This window comes from Falco cherrug, chromosome 1 (genome assembly GCF_023634085.1).
Source record: "Falco cherrug isolate bFalChe1 chromosome 1, bFalChe1.pri, whole genome shotgun sequence".
Classification (NCBI taxonomy): domain Eukaryota; kingdom Metazoa; phylum Chordata; class Aves; order Falconiformes; family Falconidae; genus Falco; species Falco cherrug.
Window position 1 is genome coordinate 2,874,665 of NC_073697.1, and position 12,394 is coordinate 2,887,058.

The window sequence follows — 12,394 nt, forward strand, 5'->3', positions numbered from 1 at the left end:
GAAGTAGAAGGGAAGGGAAGGGGGGGGGTGCGTGCGGAGGGGGAGGGGGGGGAAATCAAATAAATAAATAACCTCCGCACCAATAAGAGAGGCAGCGGCTGCCGAGCAGGCTGGGATCGAATGGGAGAGGTCTTCCCTGGGCTGTATTTGTTTGTTTGTGACTGGAGCCGCAAAGTTCAGAGCCAAACGTGTTGCTTTCCGGCGGCGGCGGCGGCGACCGCCCCGCTTCACCTGCTCCGCTGACGGGGCGCCCGCCCGGCCGGGGCCGCCCCGCCGCTCTGCGGGCCCGCAGCCCGCCCGCCTCCCCCGCCGCCGCGGCCGCAGGACGGGAGAGCAGCGCGGGGCTGCGCCTCTCGCCCACCCGCCCGCCTTCCCCCCGCGGCTGCCGGGGGGCAACGGACAGGTGAGTCCCGCGTCCCGCACTCCTGCCTCACGCGGCGCGGAGGGTGCCCCCGCACCGGAGTCACCTGTCGCTGCGGGAGCCGCTCGTCTGTCAAACTTTGCCTCCCGTCGGCTCCCGCAGCCCGCGCCGCCGCCTTGCCTTCCGCGGGAAGGGAGCGCTCGGGGTGCATCGGTTTTGCGCAGCGGGATGCGGCGGGGGAGGCGGGGGGTCCCGCTCTGCGGAGCGCCGCTCAGCCCGTAGCGGGAGAGCGGGGTCACCGAGCCCCGTGTCCCCCCACCCCCCCGAGCCGCAGCGCGGCCGCGGAGGCGCCAAGTTCGGGTTCGCCCTGGTGGGAGGGGGCCCGTGGGGCCCGCGCAACAGGCGCCGTCCGGCGGGGGGCGGGCGGCGGGGGGCGCGTCGCCCGCCGGCGCGGGGGTCCCGGGCCCCCCCGTCGGACCGCTGCCCCTGCAGGTAACCCCGCTTGGTTCCCAGCGCCCCCGGGGGCGCGCCGGGCTGGGGACCGGTGTCGCGGCTGCTCGGGAGCGCCGGGCGGCGCGCTCCTCCTGCGGCGGAGAGAAACTTGCCGATCGGCGCGGGCGGCGGGCGCGGGGCTGCTGTCAGCCCCCTGCGCGGAAGGGGCGCGCCGGGGCGGCTGTGCGCGCGGCGGGGGCGCCCCCCGGGCGGGCGGCGGGGAGCGGGCTGCGCGGCGGGGCGCGGGCGCCCGGCAGGTGGAGCCGTGCGGAGCGGCGGCGGCGGCGGCCCCGGGTCTGTCTCGCCCCCGCGGCGCTGGCGGCCGAGCCCCGTGGGCGCGGTGCGAGGCGGCCCCGGTGTCCCCCCGCCGTGTCCCCCCGCCGCCGGAGCGGGGGCCCCGGTGGGATGCGGCGGGCGGGTGCGGGAGCGGGCGGGGACGGCGGGCTGCCGTGTTGACATTGTCCCTGGTCACGCGTATTTTTCTGCCGGTGATCGTCTGCCCGTTCGTCACTCCGTGCCGGGAAACTGATGAGATTCTAGGGGTAGTCTGTCTTAATTATCACAGAATGTATAAAAGCGTAATTGCTAAAATTATTCAATAGCGGTTAACAATTAAAAGATTATCCCGGTACTCGGCAGCTAGCGAGGAGCAGACTGTACTAATTGGATAGTTAATGACATTTAAATAGGCAGGCTTTCTCAAAATAGGAAGTTCCACTCTTCCAGGGAACTGAACAGGGTGTATAGAATATTTAATAATTAGACGGCAAGGGTTGGAACGCTTCGGAAAGGGTTGTGGTAATTAAGTTGTTAGCTTGGCCGGCAGCACTGGGACAGACTTTGCACGGTTCTAGAGCGCTGGCTGAGGGAAGGCTGGATTTTCCTCACTTTTCCTTGGATAGGCACATTCAGCTTACACACCGGAGAAATTTGTGTGAAGCCAGATCGAAGGGGAGGCAACATTTTACATACCATCTGCTGAAATCTCCTTCTATCTCCTGCTGACGTAACTTGACCGAATTGATAACGGAACCTGAGTTTTAAGTCACTTTACCGCTGGCTACTCGAGTTTTATGTCACTTCATGCCACTTTACACTGGCTGGAAATAGTTACTGTTTAATATTGTGAAGGCTGCATCAGGGATGGTGTAACAACAAAGTCCTCCTTTAAAAAATAAACAGCTGAAGTAGTGCTTTATTTTATTTATTTTTTCTCCCAATAATAACATGCCGGTATAAACACTACTTCAATAACAGAAGTGATAAATAAATAAACTTCTGCAGGGTTTATTTTATAAACTTATTCTCCACACCTATCATGTTCCTCCCATAACTTGAAAACATTCTATGAGAAACTCAGGCGGTAACTGCATAAACTTGTTGCGTTTTGCTTTAGAAGTTTTCTCAGTGTTATGTGTAGTAAAGTTGACATAAGAGGCAGCACAATGTGATCTTCTGCTTGCTGTGTTTTTTTTTTTCCCAGTGAAGAATTGTTTCCCACTAGCTTAATCAAAGATGTATACTTAAGGAAAACGCCAGAGTTGGAATTAAATAAGAGAGTACATTAACAAATTAAATGGGATATTCCATTTTAAGACCTACTGTAAAGAATAACACATAATTAAAATTGCAAAGTGTGCATGGGCTCTTACATACCTATGCTTTACTCAATCAGTGTTAAGTTTTGTCATCAACATAGTTTTGTCTTCCTTTGAGGTAAAAAAAAAAAATTCCAGAAAGAAATAATCTGTAACACTGGTCTGCATACTGAAAGGGCTAGGAGCGTGTGTCTCCCAAGTCAAGTCAATGAAAATGCTGAGCTTCACAAAAGTTATATCCACAATTGTAAAACCGGTCTGTTTTCTTCTTGTGCTGGATGCCACAGTTCAAAATCTTTTTGTGTTATACCCCAGTCTTGCTCTTTTCACTATTACAGATATCTTTCTCCAACACTTCCTTTATTCTTGCATGCCAGATTATTCAAATGTTTATGAGCATTGCTGCTGACTTCTGAACCTGAATTCCATGCTAGGCTTTCCCAAATGAGGGTTTCTAAAAATCAGAATAATGGAGCTTATTTTTTTTTTCTCTGTATAATAAAAAAAAATCTGTATAAATAAAATCCTATGTCATGTAAAAATGTCAGCTTGAGTGAAGATGGAGTTTAATATTAAGGTTGGGTTTCCTCCAAAACAAAGTATGACTTTCCACACGGCTGATAAATAGATAGCTGAATGTGTTATCAAAGATTTACAAAACACTGATGTCTTGACATCTGGATTTGTGGAGTGTCTTTGATAAAAAATGGAGTGTGAGAAAATGCTGTAGAGGGTTTTTTGAGAAGAAAAAAACCCCAACCCCCAAATAGAAGTAATATTAAAAAAATGTTTTGCATGACATACTGGATTGTATAAAGCTGTTTTGGGGAGTTGTGTTTGTATATATTTTATTATAATGATACCAGCACAAGTTTTCCAATGAAATGAACTCTGCTTGAAAAATCCTTCTAATGAAATACAGATAACTTTTTTTCTGTAACATATACGTATTTTTTTTCCCGATCTTTCCTAACTCTTTAGTGGTAAATCTATGCAACAAGATTCCCCAGCATTAGGAAGCATACTCTTCTGTATTGCTTCCAAACTGTACTGCTTGAAGTCTTTCTTTCACCCTAACATTTGCAATACTAACGTTAAACTTAAATGTCCTTGCTGGGTTGAAAGTACCTTTCTGCTCTTCTGACATTTCCAAAAGATACATACCAATGTTTTACATGTCATCTATCTAGAAACGTTGTATTTACTAAACTCACAGCTCCATATGGATAAACTTAAAAACTTTCATCTCGGAAAATACAGTTGTAGTATTGGGGGTGGGGGGTGGGGCAGGGAGGGAAAGGAGTTTTAAAATCCTGTGTAATTACCATACTCATATTGCTTGTTAACTAAGGGAATGTCAACTTCTGGGCACATGCCTCGGTCATAACAGTAAAATACCCTATGGCTGACTTTGAGGCTTCAGCATACATTGCAACTCATTTCAGGTAAAACAAATATTTAAGAAACGGATGCAAAATATTTGTTAAATCATTGAAGTGAACAGGCTATAAAATTCAGTATCTGAGAATATTTCCAGTGTAGCTAATAATAATTATGACCTGTGATAGATACCGGAATAAGACTTCTGGAAGCCAGTACTTCTGCTTTTTAAAAAATATGTTGGCTTCATAGAGGCTGAGGGATTTTTTGATGTTATAGTAGCATTTTACTGTATGAAAGATAGCAATTGAAGTTATAAAACAATGAATCCTATAGGCTTAGCAGAATCATGGTCTGCAAATTATCAGAATGACTAAAGCATTAAATTACACTTTTATTTGTGCAATAAAGATAATTTCATACAAGACTTGACTTGCAGTTCTGTTATGTTATGAATATGTTCTTTCTCCTGAAATTGCGTTCTTTCATTCTGCAGAGAAACTAAGTTTTGCTTGTGGACCTGTTACTTCTGAACTATGATGGATACTCTAGGACTAGGGTTTCTTGAGGACTAACATTTTATCAGACAGAGAAGACTGTTGTTGGTTTAGCACACACGCTGGCGCTGTTACGTATCCAAATGTGCCTATTTCTGTGTGAGAAGCAGTCTTTCATTTAACAAATCTTAGCAAGAGAGAGAATCTGTCTGCTTTACAAACTACTTAATTAAATTAACCAAGATTATCGAGATTTAATTTACCTAGTGCCTGGTATCCCAAACAATACATCTATTATGAAGTGAGATGGAATTTGCGAAGATTCTTTTAAAGCATGGACCTTGTTTTAACTGTAGCACGTAGAAAGATCAGCTTGAAGTATTTGCAAATACTTTTCCTCTGGATACAGCAACGAGTCAAAGATGATGTTAGTTTTGTTAATTCAAATTGCATCTGTGATCTTAAACTGTTGCACTAGAGGCAGTCTGCCTGTGAGCTCTGCTGAAATCTAGAACTCTTGAAAATGTCTCTTCTAATCACTGCTAAACGTTCCACTGTTAATTAAGAGGTAATGTAAGTGGAATCAAATGTTACAACAGTGTAATGGTGTCCTGTTGAATATAAGTTCCATGGCTAAGCTGACACACTTTCAGAAAACAAGCATATTTCAGCATTGTCTGTTCGATAGGAAGTGTTTCTGCAAAAGCCTTAAATAATCCCTCACAGATGAATCTGTTCATCATGTTTCTATTGTGGCAGTCTAATGAGAGCGGCATCACTTTCCTTTCATTAGTTGAATACGGGGATAGCTCACAGAAACCTGTAGGGTCACACACACGGTGGTTGTCTACTCCGGTTCTTGCCTGCATCAATACCCAAGACTTCTGCCAGCTGAAGCTTTTACTTGCTCTGAGGGGAAGAGAAAGCAGAAGTCAGCTGTATTCCAGGATGCGCCATCACGACCCATGGCTGTTCAACCGCTCAGATCTGCGGAGGGCAGCTCCCGGCCATCCCTTGTGTGCGATCCTGACCCGCAGGGAATATTTGGAGTAGGAGCATTGTGAACATAAAAAGGGATGAAGTCAAGCTGCTCTTCCCTTCTGATAGACACCTATGAAGTGACAGTTCTATTTATTCAGGAGTCATTCCATCTTTCAAGTAGTGTAAAAAAATCACATTGATTTAATCTCTGAAAAAATACGTGATAAATCATTCTGGCTGAATCACTGTTCCCACACTGGTCTCTACCTTTTTATTGTAAACCTGTTCTCCCTTGGGACAGGGTAACATCGCGATGTAGTCATAATGATGTTCAAAAGAACATGGGCCATTTCCAAGGGCCAGGGAGCAGGGCACCATCGGGGGAGGGCAGGCAGCCAGCAAGGATGGAGCTTGTATTTAGCCCCTTTCAGAGCAAGTGGGGTGAGGGAAGAAAGAAGGATGAAGCATGTGCTAATTGACAGTGCCCCTAGGTCACAGCAAGGGTGAAGCTTGTTGAAGTTTGGACTGAAATACCTCCAGTTTAGCTCTTGAGAGATGGTATTTTGGCAGCTACTTTCACTTTATGGTAGACTGGCCGTTATATGTAGAATTTCAGATGAAAGCATTTGAACTCTTAACAAAATTATCTGAAATTGCGCTGATTTATGCAGTGACAACCAGCTAATATTATGAGTGATAAAACCCATTTAAGCACTGTTCCTGCGGACACTACATACGTGTTTAATCTGACGACAAGTCCTGCTTGTATTTTTAGGACTACAACTTGATATAACAAGAGATATGAAGCATAAGCTTTTAACGGGAGCCAAGTCTGTTTAATACTTTTCTTTTTGGAAACTAAAAACTTTAATTTTGATGGATCTCTGGCAAAGCATCATACCTCAGCAAGTGTACTTAGTACTGTTGCAGTTATATGCTAACACCTGTAAATCATCAGAGTATAACTTGTTCTTGGACAGCAGAGATTGCTAAACCTATTCTTATGTTACACTGAAGTAAAAAACTACACTCAAAGAACATACAAGTCTTGCCACGGTGGTTTTTAAGTATTTCTGTTAGCTGCAGTGAAGGGGATAAACTACAGGGATGAGAATCAAAATGGACTAGCTGGTGGTCTAAGGGGAAATCAAGCTTTGGAGAGAAGAGGTGATAGTTAATACATTCATCTTTTTTTTTTTAAATATATTAAATTTCAGTAAATACGCTGCTAATTTAGGGTATGGCACAGGATAGCTTGTGAATTAGATACCATGGGTAAGAAGGTACTGTCCAATGACTTAAAAGTGCCTATTAATTTAATTGGATTTTTAGCTGCGTTTCAGATTAAACTGCACATGTATTCCTAGTCCATTGCCGTAGGAAGTAAAATATGTGCCTTTGCAAATGCAAGACTAATTAATTTTGCTTCACTTTGCAGAAGATTTATTGTGGCTTATGTGTCCCCAGGAAAAGGAATTGTGGATTGTTGTAAAGTGCTCTAGAATGGAGATTTTTTTTTTTTTCTTTTTTAATAAAGATTGACTAGTTAAGGCTTATTTCAGTGAAAGCTAGGATTAGCAACACTAAGGCACAGGTAGAATAAGGGTTAGATTTTACCACCATTCCTTAGACTCACTGCTAAATACTTCTAACTTAGTCTTTGCTCAGATACGCTTTTTGATTTCTCATGCTAAAAATGGGGAAGGAACTACAAAAAATGAGAGGAGACTGCATTGGACTGACTGGAAAACCAGCAACAGCTGTTACAGCAATCAAGGGGGGTGGCAAGTAGTTACTCTTTAGTAGGAACCAAAGGAGTGAGGAATGGATTTAACATAAAGAAGAAAAAGGGGTGATGAGAAGAGAGAACAGCTACAGGAAGCCTTAAAATACTGTCTTGTCAGAAGTTCCTGGGACAAAGAGGTTAGTCAACAAGGGGGGGAAATGATTTTTTTTTTTTTTGTAATTAAAAAAAGCCTTACTCTTTTTCTGGGTAAGAAGTTTGTCTCTTGAAGAGCTTGTAAGGTGCTGTAGGGGATATGGAGTGAGTGAACCTCAAACAGCACACAGATTCTTTGGGTTTAAGCCAGATGGGGAAGAACTATTCTCTATATGCACAGAGTTTACTCCATGCTGTGTGGACTCATGTTCTTGGAGGACAGGAAGAGCTTTCAGCAATTTCTAAAATTTTCTGCCCTTGTTTCCTTTATAATAGACTCTCATCCTACTGACTTTTCCTCTGTCTTTGTTTTCTTTACTTCTGTGATTGAAGAACATGAGGATCTGAAGATAAAATTGACCTAAACTGAAAACTTCCTGAACCAGTAGAATTGACTGGGGCTGTGATCACACTCAATTTCACACTGCTACTAGTGTCACGTAGAGTAATACTGTGAAGGATTCTGTCAATTTTTGGTTCAGCTGCTAGTTGTCATAATGGTAAAGAATCACAGAGAGAGCCACTATCGTCAGTCAGTGAATGAGAAACTTTATTAGAGAAAGGAAAACTGGTATTTTTTCTGAAGCTTTCTTTTTTTTCCCCCTTATTATAAAGCTTCACATAGAATCTTTTCATTTCCTGACTGAATATCTGCAGCTGATTTTCAAAAACTGTACATGACATTTGAAGCCTTGGTTCCATACATATTTTTCCTGTTGGAAAAGTTAAATTGTTCCAACTCTTTGGCTATTCATTTCTATTCTCTAACAACCTTCTCGGCTGAATTATTTAGAGGGCTGCACACACAACCAATCTAAACTGAGTAATTCTGTGGTGCAAAGGGGAAAAAAAACCAAAGCAAAAACCCCAAGATTTCTTTAACCATATTGAGTCACCACGCTGCCCCCAAATAGTTTTGCTGGTGCCCATGTGGGTGCAGAGTAAGGACAGGATTTTCTCCTCGAGGGAGGAGGAGGAGGTGGGATCAGCTTTAGCCAGCATTGTCACAAGAAGGATTTGTAGAACTTCTGCCTTATGCTTGATATCCCCTATACTCTGTAATTAGAAGGTTTTGCAATGATTTCATTATCATCTTTAATATTCTGTGTTCTGCCATAACAACTACAGACCTACTTGAGATTGCAGGACAGGACTCTCTCATGCTAGGTGGCATGTGCATTTAATGAGTAGAGATTCTGTTCTGTCCTTGTAATGGGCATAAGGTTCCACTGTTTGTCAAGATATATGCACTTGTGTATGCAGCATATCTAATAAAACGTGTAAGAATATTTGTTCCTATTTAGGACTTAAGAAAATGTATCTAAACTTTAAGCTTACTCATGTTTGGTTTTGGTGGTGGGGTTTTTTTTGTTTGTTTTTCGCTAACTCATGGAACGTTCTGCCATCTGTTCTTCATGGGCAATTTATTGGCTTTCAGATCACAGACTGAAAGTGCTGTTTTCTATTTATGTATTAATAACTCCTGGTATAGCATAAGTAGTGTGCAGCTATCGATTGTAAATAATTCTTTGCTAAGGAAATCTTTTATTGCTGCTTTTCCTTAGTCAACTACAATGACAGTCTCCACCCACCCAGCAAGTCTTCCTTTTTGCTCTTCTATTTTGCCTCATCTGTTTCTCTGGTGTGCCTGCATTTCTGCTGTCATTGTAGTTACCTGCGTTTACAACTAGTCATTGAATTCGCTGTGCGCAGCCCTGAGTGCTGTATCCTGAGCTTTGTGAGCGGCTCTCCTTTCCTTTCAGTCTTTGACTGTCTCATTGCCCTTCACCTCCCCACAGAAATGCTGCGAAATTGATGCTTCGGAAGCCGAGTCTGAGTCTCAGAAAATCCTTTTTGTGAATAACCTGTAAGCCTGGAAAAAGATCGGTTGTGAAATCTGGGTATCGGCCCTTCTGCCGTATCTTTCTTGTAGAAAGAGGAAAGCATGAGGGAAAGATGCGGTAACGCGATGGTATTTTTAAGAATAAAAATACGATCTATTGCCCAAAATTATACCTTCATTAGTGCAGGTATTATGATCCACTTAAGAGTGCTCAGCGGTCACACCTGCTCAGAACAACACAAGGAGCATATCGCTTGGGTTTTTCTGAAGGCAGGTTGAAGCCAGCGAAAGGGAAGTGAAAAGCTTGCCAACTTACCCAGTGAAAAGCCATGCACTGGGTGCATTGCTATAAGGCTCGATTTGGGTCACTATTGTGGTAATCCATCTCAGTCTTGCTTTTGGGAGGCCGCTTCCGAGTTTAATGTCAATTTACATTTCAGTGAATACCTGGTTTCAATTCAGTTTCTTCGCTGCAGTGAAGGTAGCCTTACTTATTACATGACAGCGTTTCTGAAAATGCCTATCATGGTTGTAAAATGCTTGCAGTGACAAAACACACAGTAAAATATAAACTGTAGAAAATAATATTGCTCACTGAACTGCCAGTACATTCAGCCTCAGTAAAACAAAAGACGCTCCTGAAGTGATCCTACATTTCCCTAACACTCCTTCAGTACTCCAAGATGATGAATGAATGTCTCTATATGTTTAAAGCCTCCGGAGTCTAGACTCTGAGGGGACCCTCAGCAGAAGTTTAAATGTCAGTAGGAATTTTTTTGTTTAAATGCCCTCAATAACCTCAGTAGAAATGTTGCTTCATGGGGAGAAAAATGCATCTCATAAGCAAGATATTTCAGGAATTATGCATTCAAACCACTATCGTGAACTTCATTTTTACAAACCATAATTATTATTATAGTATTATACCTGCAGTTCCTTGAAATCAATAATCATTATGTTATCTAATATAATTTTTGCAAGGAAATATACAAGGACAGCGTGTGACACACTGCAAAGTAAAAATTGTACATACTTTGTTCTCTGCAATTTTGCTACTGCAGCTTGCTCTCTGTTCCTCAGAACTCTGACAAATGCTACCAAATATACTGCATATTATAAGTACAACAGTGATAGGTCCTCAATATTTTATTGTTATCACTGCTGTGGAAATAACTAAACACAAGTATGTTTTATGATAATTTTAGATCACTGATAACTTAAAGGTTTACATAATTCAAGGCTTTTCAGTGTGTACAATGTATGTACTTTGACTCTGGCTATGCCTGCTGATGGAAAAACTGTTGAAAACATCCTTTTCTTCACGTTTGACACGATTATCACATGCCCTGCTCTTCTCAGTTTCTTTCGCAGAACTACTCTTCATGAAACCATCTCTAGCTAAAAGAAACATCACATTTACTCCAGGTATATAATCCTTCCCTTCTAACGGTAGTTCATAATTAAACCAAAACAAACCCAGAAAACAAAAAAAGTCCATTTGTCTCTTAAAAAATTGTTTTTATCTGTATGTAAATATTTTCTTAGCGTATTGGACCTGAAATCCACTATGAAAATGCTGAATACTAAACTACATCAGACTGGAAGCTAAAGTTTTAGTTTTCTGCTGGACCAGTATTTTTTCTTGGTTATTTTAATCTTGTCAACTTCTAGTTTTTCACATTTTTATCTGAAGTTATTCAAATGTAATTAAATAAAAGACTTGAAGATGTTCTTTAAGTGGAAGATTGCTAGAGATTTAATGCTTTCTTGTTGAAATTCACATAAGCTTTTCTGCACAGTTCTGTAAACTGTAATGTTTTTGTAAAATCAACTCCTAGTTGAACTGTATTAATTTAAAAATTAGCAACTGTGCAATACATCAGTTTCTTGCACATAAAGAATACTATTTTTGAAACAAAAATCTGCTGTTTCTAATTTTGTGGTTTACAAAATGGGCATTCTTCAATTCTACTTATTTATTTTGTATCACTTGTCAGTTTCAAGCTGGTTTAAAAAAAATACCCTAGGACCCAGTCTTGCTAATATTCGTGCATATTCAAGCTAGAGTTAAAAACATATAAATGAGAGTGTGCATAAAATAACTTTCAATGCTGTAGCTCCAATCTAAATCTAAAAATGCATAACTTTCAGACATCTGAAAAAATCAGGTATTTGAAAAAAATGGCATGATGCTAACACTTGTTTTCTTTTACATAGTACATTCTCACCTCTTTTGATAGTACCCATAATTTTGCTGTTAAAACTAAGATTATCATGTGGTTCCTTTGCATTGCAAAATATTTCTTACGACGCATTTGAATAAGTTTAGTTTTAAATCCTTCGTATTTATTTCTGGCTTTGAGTCTTATTGTGTCCATGCAGAATCACAGAAAGGCTTGAGTTGGAAGGGACTTTAAGGATCATCTAGTTCTAAGCCCCCTGGTATGTGCGGGGACACCTCCCACCAGACCAGGTTGCTCCCAGCCCCATCCAGCCTGGACTTGAACACTGCCAGGGATGGGGCATCCACAGCTGCTCTGGGCAACCTGTGCCCGTGTCTCACCACCCTCACAGTACAGAATTTCTTCCTCATATCTAGTAGAAATCTGCCCTTTTTCAGTTTAAAAATGGTAACTTGTTCTGTATCTGCAAGCAAATGAGGCAAACATTTTAAAATATTAGCTGGCAAATTGGAAAAAGTGTAAATTGCTCTCTACCTGAAGACCCTTTATATAAAGAGCAACATGGAAAAAAGTAATACTCTAGTTTTCCATTGAGAATTAGCTCTAAGGTGTGCACTACTAAGTAGATAATATAACCTGCTGAATACTAAAGGGTTATATCTCCATTCATTGCAACTAGAAAAAAATTATAAAATATATATGAGAACTTAAAATGCAGGAATAGCTGGTAAAACACTTAACTGAATTTCCTCATTTGTTAGCATGTGTTTTCTTAAATACTGAAGAGCTCGTTATTCTTATAAAATAACTTTGACATCTTAGCCTTGTCTGGTTCTTGTGAAGCATGTCTAGGTCCGATTTGGATTTAAATTCAAAACCTTTGTATAGTTTCAAGGTGATAAGTACATTGAAACCCGTTTTTTTGACTCAGTTGTGATTGTCTTATTGTCCCATTTATCCTCCATATTTTAATTTCCTATAATAAAGTTGGTAAAATTTTCAAGTAAATAATATATAACAGTCTTTAAATTGGGGAAGGATCTCTTTTTTTTTTTTTTTACTTTTATTTGAAATAATTTTATTTCTGATTTATTTTTGCAGTCAACTTAGCAGAAATTAG

The 12,394-nt window shown here is 41.6% G+C and overlaps 1 long non-coding RNA gene across 2 annotated transcripts in view; it reads left to right on the forward strand.

The window, feature by feature from the left end:
* Positions 1-55: 55 nt before the first annotated feature.
* LOC114017579 (uncharacterized) overlaps positions 56-12,394 on the forward strand; it is a 631,873-nt gene continuing 619,534 nt past the window's right edge. For both annotated transcript variants that reach the window (XR_008730719.1, XR_008730720.1), the window contains exon 1: positions 56-403. This is a non-coding gene — a long non-coding RNA (uncharacterized LOC114017579). The remainder of the gene's footprint in view (positions 404-12,394) is intronic.